Source organism: Aptenodytes patagonicus, chromosome 2 (genome assembly GCF_965638725.1).
Source record: "Aptenodytes patagonicus chromosome 2, bAptPat1.pri.cur, whole genome shotgun sequence".
NCBI lineage: Eukaryota > Metazoa > Chordata > Aves > Sphenisciformes > Spheniscidae > Aptenodytes > Aptenodytes patagonicus.
In genome coordinates, this window is record NC_134950.1 from 134775250 (window position 1) to 134782384 (window position 7135).

A 7135-nucleotide genomic window follows, 5' to 3' on the forward strand; every position below is an offset into this window, starting at 1 on the left:
TTCCCACCCATTAAACTGCATTTTCCACAACACATCTACTTAGCACTACCCGAACTTACTCTCGCACATGCTAGCGAGATCTTTTCCAGCTGTTTTGTTTTCTCTGTCCTCCGAAAAGGCCTTTTATCACTTCTCATCACTTCTACTTATCCGAGTGTTTCAGACTTGTTTTGGCATTTACAAGGCGTAAGGCTGTTTGGGCAGACCCTGAAAGTGTCACTTCTTCAGTGATAACTCTGTGTGTAGCGGGTGCGGTTTCTCATTTTTCTGTTATCACAGATGACTTTTCCCTTTTTTCATTGTGTCCAGCGTGATACTATGCAACAGGTGTGTTACAATACTCCTAGCGTTTTCTTGCATCTCGTTTCTTGAATTCCAGTAAAGTAAGTTTTCTTTCAAAAACCCAGATGAACTGGAATCTGCTAGGGTCTTCCATTGCCAGCTTTTTTTTCCACGCCAGAGATCTCTGGCTTTTTAACTGGAAGCATAACTTAAGGTAACAATGTTTATTTTGCTGTTGAAAAAAAAAATTGTATGTCCCCTAAACTAAATGCAGGAGACTTCACATGATGATTCATGGCACAAATGCCAGGACAGACATCCACCACAAGAAGTCCTCACATTCCACATTATTCGTTGGTGTTAACCCCCCCTTTTTTTTTTGCAGCACAGTCAAAAGCTTTGCAAATAATTTTTAAGCTTGTAAATCAACTCTTCTAATGATTAGGAAATATATGACAATTGAATATAGCCTATAGAGTTTCTTGCAAGAGGTGGAAAAGAAAAAGGAGCATGTGTTTTGAAGGTGTTGGTGGATATGCTGTGGGAGAAGACCTTGGGGGATGTTTGGACACATCTCAGGGCTAGAAACCAGTGTTATATTTCCTTTAAGTTTCAGTGACGATGCCCAGTGCATCTCCAGTACTACCTGCAGCACAGCTGTTGTATTACAGCACAGGGCACTCTCCTGCCGGACCCAGCGCTTGGCCTGCAGCTTGGCACATCTCATTCCTCAAGGGAGACAAGAGCCTCTTTGTGGCCACAGAAGGCCACTACAACATTAAACAGGCCCATTAAACAGGCTTAGTCTTTTCCTTTAACAGGGTGGTGGATTTTAAACGGTTAAGAGGTTACAGAAGCTCTGCACTGTTGCAGTTGCTTTTGGCTGTTAGTTTTTCATCTGAACTGAGTTTTGAGTCGTGGTCCTTAAGACCCTCAGCAGCACAGACAGGCCACTAGAGAGGGACTGAAACCCCCGTCAGGCTGGCTCAGTCACCTTAAACTGGAGATAACCTTCACCCACAAGAGATGTTACAGTGTTAGATTTAGGGATGCTGTTCAGGTCTCTGGCTTCCAGTATTCAGGACTTTAAAATCCTGCGCTCAAACAGCGATGAGTAAGGGTGAGCTCAGTTAGCAGTGTCCCACAGAGAAGGCGTCAGTGCCAGAGAGCTCGTGTGTCCTCTCAGTCAACGCTGCAGCTGTTCTTCATGTCGGACAGTCTGCCTACAAAGGCAGTCAGCCCCTCATCCTGATCTGCAAAGTCAGTATTATTTCTGTGCATGTTTACTAATAAATCAATGCAAAGACCACTACATAGATAATGTCATAGTGTGAACGCTTCTTTTAGCATGAATCCCTTAAACAAGAGATCTCCCCAAACCTCTTAATCAAGTTCAGCACAACAACAAACATGACAGTTTATATCAGTTCGGTCTGCTCTGGCAGCTCATTGATCAGGGAAAAGAGACAACCAACCTCCCCAGGTCTGACTAAAAGCTTGATCTGAGTCTGTGAAAAATGTTATGATGTAAAAATGAAGGCCTCCTCCTTTCTTACCTCAATTTGCAATAGAGTAACGTCGCAGTTTCTCCTGAGTTACTCAAATGGAAAGGAGAGTTGGTCCCTACGGCATATGGTCCCCAGACTCGTGTCCGCAGAAGGGAAAGCTGGGCATGCAGCCGGGGTAAGTGCCACAGTGTTTTACCAGACTCCTGGTCTGAATTACTAGGGAACAAAGACTGCATATGTGTCCCTATATGGAGCTGCAGGTGAGCTTAGATTACATCTCAGCTCTTTACAGCTCCTAAATGCATCTGTAGTCATTTATTCCAGAGAAGTCTCTTGATAGTTTCAAGTACTCTGCTAGTCTTACATCCAGTGAATCCAGGAAATAGCTGTTCATTTTTTCCCTATTGCTAAATTCTGATAATAATTTATTTTATTTAATAACACATCAGCAAAGTTTCTTCCATGTGACGTTTCATGCATCATTTCTGATTACTTCAATTTATAAACCTACTTCTTGTGAAACATACTTTTAATCAAGGTAAGCAATCTTCTCTCAGAGAAACATTAAGATCAGCTTTAATAAATATGTTACTCAATTACTTGGTATTGATTCTGCCATGTTAGACGGGTGCATTCCTCCCCAGCATGCGTTTGTGGTTCATGCCAGCATTGAAAAGGAGGGACGGGCTCTTTAGCATCAGAGCGTTTATGGTAGAGGCTAAGCGATGGAGCAGAAATGCTCACAGCAGCTATCTGCAATGATGCAAGCGTTTAAGTTTGGACCCTTATTCGGAGCAGGCAGGTACTGTCAGTCATAAACATACTAACGTCAAGAATTTGTCGCCTAGTTTTAGACTGTAATAATTTTCCTACTTTATTATCTGACTGGTTTCTCACCATCCCATTAGTTTGTCACCCTGACTGTGACCAAGTAGCAACATTTTTATTACTTTCCTAATGGGTGCCCCTGTTCTAATTTTACTTTCATCCTTCTTGTGGCGTAAGAGATCCTACAACTGGTACTGGTTTTAACCACTCTCCTGCAAATCCTTCTATGCATAAGGAGCTTCAGTTATCAGTCCTAGCAGTGTTAGCTATAAAACAAATAGAAAAAAAGAATTCCTTTGTTAATTTTGGTCAAATTTTTGCTCTGTGCTTTGAAAAAACTTAATTCATTAAAGGTGTTTGTGTGGGCAGAAAGGAGAAAAAGAGAATGAATCTGCAGTGGCCAGATCTGGCATAGCCTGAATCAAATGGCGCAAGCTGAGCATACATCTGGGACTCACTTTTCTACACGTCACACTTTTATCACATGGCTCGAAGCAGCTCTCCTTTATGTCAGATACACAGTTACTATGCCAGTGAAATCACCGTATAAATACTTGGATGTATCATGCATCTTATTAAGCTCTTACTACAAATCCTTTGGCAGGGCTCTGAAACAGCTGCATTAGTGCTGCTGAAGCTGCATTTTATAGACCTGGGCACAGATTGTAAGAGTGGCTCATGAAATCCTCCTAAACAGGTCTGTAACGCATACATGCTTGCATACCTTGTCTCCCAGTACATCCCCTTGCAAGGGATATATACAGATATATATATATACTCAGGGATGGGAAGTCAATTCTGTCTCCACATAGAAAGACCTTATGTTCAAGATACTGAAAAAGTAAAAAGCTTTGTCCCCTGGACATCGAGCCACCCGTTCACAGATTCAACTAGCTAAGCATGCCACAAGAAGTGATGTGAAGCTGCAACTCACTTGCTTTCTGCAACTCACCCCCTGGATTCATCCTGATAACTTAAACAAGCTGCTGACTCTCCTTCTCCAAATCCTTACCCAAACTGCCCCCCTCTTTCTGGCGCTCTGTCTATGCACAGCAGGCTCCCACAGAAAAGTGATGGGCCCGGGTTTTCTCTTTTGACCGATAAATACCCTTGCCCACCTACTTAGTGTATTTCTCTCTACCATCTGGAGAAAAGAAAATAAATGTCAATTCCTTTTAAAACCAGGAAGGTATCGTTTCCCTCCTTGACATACAGCTAAAAAAATAGCAGACCTCCCAAGTCCAGCATTGCCTTCTTTGAGGTGTGCCTGGATAGGATCCAGCTGCCTCTCCATCCTCCACAAGGAAGGCCATTTGCCCTGGCTCAGTAGCCTCAGTTCAGGAAAATCCACCCTTTGTTTTTCTGTGGGCATCTTTTCATTACATCGATAGATCTCAGTGCAAGGACAGTTGGTAGCGGCCCTGTACAGATGGGTGTTAGGCACCTACGTGCTTATTTTGAACCTGTGCCTTAATGCTTTCTTCCTTCTTCAGACGGTAGCTGGGGACCAGCTGAGGCCACGGCTCAGCAGGAGGTCCTCCTGCCAACACAGTCACAACGGCATGTGCCAAAGCCGAAGACTGCACACACATACAGAAACACACTCCGCGCGCAGGGCTAGTGGAAATAACAGTTGTGACCTGAGGAACACTTGCCTTCTTCCTGGAGAGGGTGAGATATGAAAAGCCATTGATCCTTCCATATAAAAAGAAGAACCCAATACCCAAAGCCAAAAGACTACAACAAAAAACCCACCAGGGACGCCAGCTGAAAGCCAAGGAAAAGAACATGAACCAAAAAAAAAATCCAAGGAGAAAACCCTCTAAACAAACTCAAGCAGAACAAAATATACTGAAATGCAGAAAATAAAATCATTTGATACAGGTAGCAGGAATGAGTTGGCTTTGTTTGGGAATCGGGAAGGGAGGAGGACAAAACCCATTGCTTACTACACATGGCTAGCACTTATGGGCAGAAAGGACTACATTTCCATTTCTTTTTCAGTTGAAGCTGTCATTTCCATGGTTAGTGGCATCTGTGGGATCCAAAGATATGTGATGTGATAAGAGGTCCTGACTTTTTGGAGGCAGTCAAATTCTTGATAATCTTGATAGCCTGAAGTGCTGTGCTACTGTTGGCTACTAACTACCAAAGAAGAGGGAAACAGGAAAGACAGAGTACTTGGGGCTTTCAAGATCTGTTTGCTGTACATCTGAAGCTCTTGGAAGAAACAAATCTTTTTTATATTTGGTCTCTTTTTATTTATTGATGCAATGGTATGCCAGAAACAATTTGTCACTGAGGCTGTAGAAACCCAGGATAGAAAGGCAAGATAGTGCAAAGTGAAAGGGGAGATTGCATTGAATTTTGCGGCCACGGCATTTAGAAAGATAGTATCCAGCTGGCAACGGAGTTCGCGGCTAAATTACAAATACGTTTTGACTCAGGTGGATTTGCTGGAACAAGAGTTACGTAGCTCTGAAACTTACTTCAGTCTTAAATGAAACCTACCTGAAAGGAGGCTGTAGCGAGGTGGGTGTTGGTCTCTTCTCCCAAGTAACAAGTGATAGGACAAGAGGAAATGGCCTCAAGTTGCGCCAGGGGAGGTTTAGATTGGACGTGAGGAAAAATGTCTTTACTGAAAGAGTGGTTAAACATTGGAACAGGCTGCCCAGGGAAGTGGTTGAGTCACTGTCCCTGGAGGTATTTAAAAGACGTGTAGATGAGGCACTTAGGGACATGGTTTAGTGGGCATGGTGGTGTTGGGTCGATGGTTGGACTCGATGATCTTAGAGGTCTTTTCCAACCTCAATGATTCTATGATTCTATGGTTCTATGATTTAGCAATTTTAGGAGTTTCGCTTAGGCTGGAGATTTCAACTGGAATGTGGGACTTGCTCTTAGGCAGAGGCCTATGCCAGGTCAAAAGATTGATTCTTAGGCATTTAGGAATCTACACCTGTCAGAAAATATTTTGTTATGCCTGGAAAAAAAGATATCAGCTCCGAGGTTTCTCACTCAAGCTGCATTTATATTATTGCTAATTGCCTGAGCAATTTTTGAAACTTACTTTAGTGCCCATTGGTGCTTACAATTTTTCGTAACTGTATCTTTAAAACATTTTAAAGGTTCCTAAATCTCTTTCTGTCTCTTTTTCCTTTTGGTTATCTTAAATCCATATGACTCATGGATCTCTCGTACTAGGTTGCTATGTGTCAACAATGCACTGTACCCAGCCTGTTTGGCTTTGGGATGCTTCCAGAGAAAGGGTGGAAAAGGTAGAAAATGCCGTATTGATCTGGATTAGTACAACAGCTGCCACCTTTGCAATGACTGGATCTTCACTGTTGTCATGCACCGTACAGTACTAAAAGAAGGGGGGAAACGACCGCTACTCAGACTCCCACAGTCAGGCGGGTACTATATGGTGACAGTTTATTATGAGAGCCAGAATCCTTAGGCAAGCATACAGGTTCACGAAATAGTAACACGTAACACGACACAACTACATACACAGGGAGGGTAATACGACCCGTCGATAAGGATCGAGCCGGCGGTCACAGACGGTTCGGGGATCTCAGCCCAGCTGAGAGGGAGCTCCGAAGAGCCTCCTCCAGTCCGCGTCCTTTATGCTTTTGTTGCCGCATGGTCTCGGTAGATAAGCCCTCGGTTGGGTCTTTAGGCCCTTGACATAAGTTTAGGCCTCAGAACTGCGAGAGGTGTGGCAGAGGCGGACTTATCAAGGGCGACAGTGTCCGAACAGGCGAGAGCTATGGGGCCTTCGCTCCATCCTGTCCCCCGTTTCGGCACAGTCATTGCTCCCTTGTGTCCACCTGCATGGGGGCATGGGCATCACAACCGTGATTAGATCAAATGTATGTTGAAGCTGTACAGGTATCATACTGCCTTTTCTCTTGGAAGTTGTTTGCAAACAGAGGCGTTGCTAATGCTAGGTTTACCTGGACACCGTTTGGGTACCATCTCTTTCTTCTGTTTTGTTGATGTTTTCAGCATCACTATCGATCTCTTTCAAGCATCTGCTTGTCTTCTCCCATGGCATCCTTTATGGTCAGGATGACTTACACAAAACAGTTCACCATTGCCAGATTGAAAACCTTTTGTAAAACATCTTCTGCACCAATTCCTCCAAGTGATGTGCATGTTGGAAGGCACCAGCTATGCATGCCTAAATAAAAAGCTAAAACGCCTTATATCTGCTGGGATCCTGAACCTCACATTTCTTTAAAAACCCTTAATATGGTTGCTGTTGCTAAAATACCAGCAAGGATGATAACAATAGCAATAACAATAATATCTGAAGAGCCAACAAAGCACACAAGGTCTGCTAGTGACAGAGGCTGCTACCTGCATTTATGTGCCAGTGCTATGTTGGCTGAATCACTCTCTTTTGTACTGAAGCCACAGAATTAATAGAGTAAAAGTTATTCCTGAGTATAAAATTGATTTTGAATCCCATAATTAGATTAGAACCACCACTTTCTTAAGCACTTCTCAAA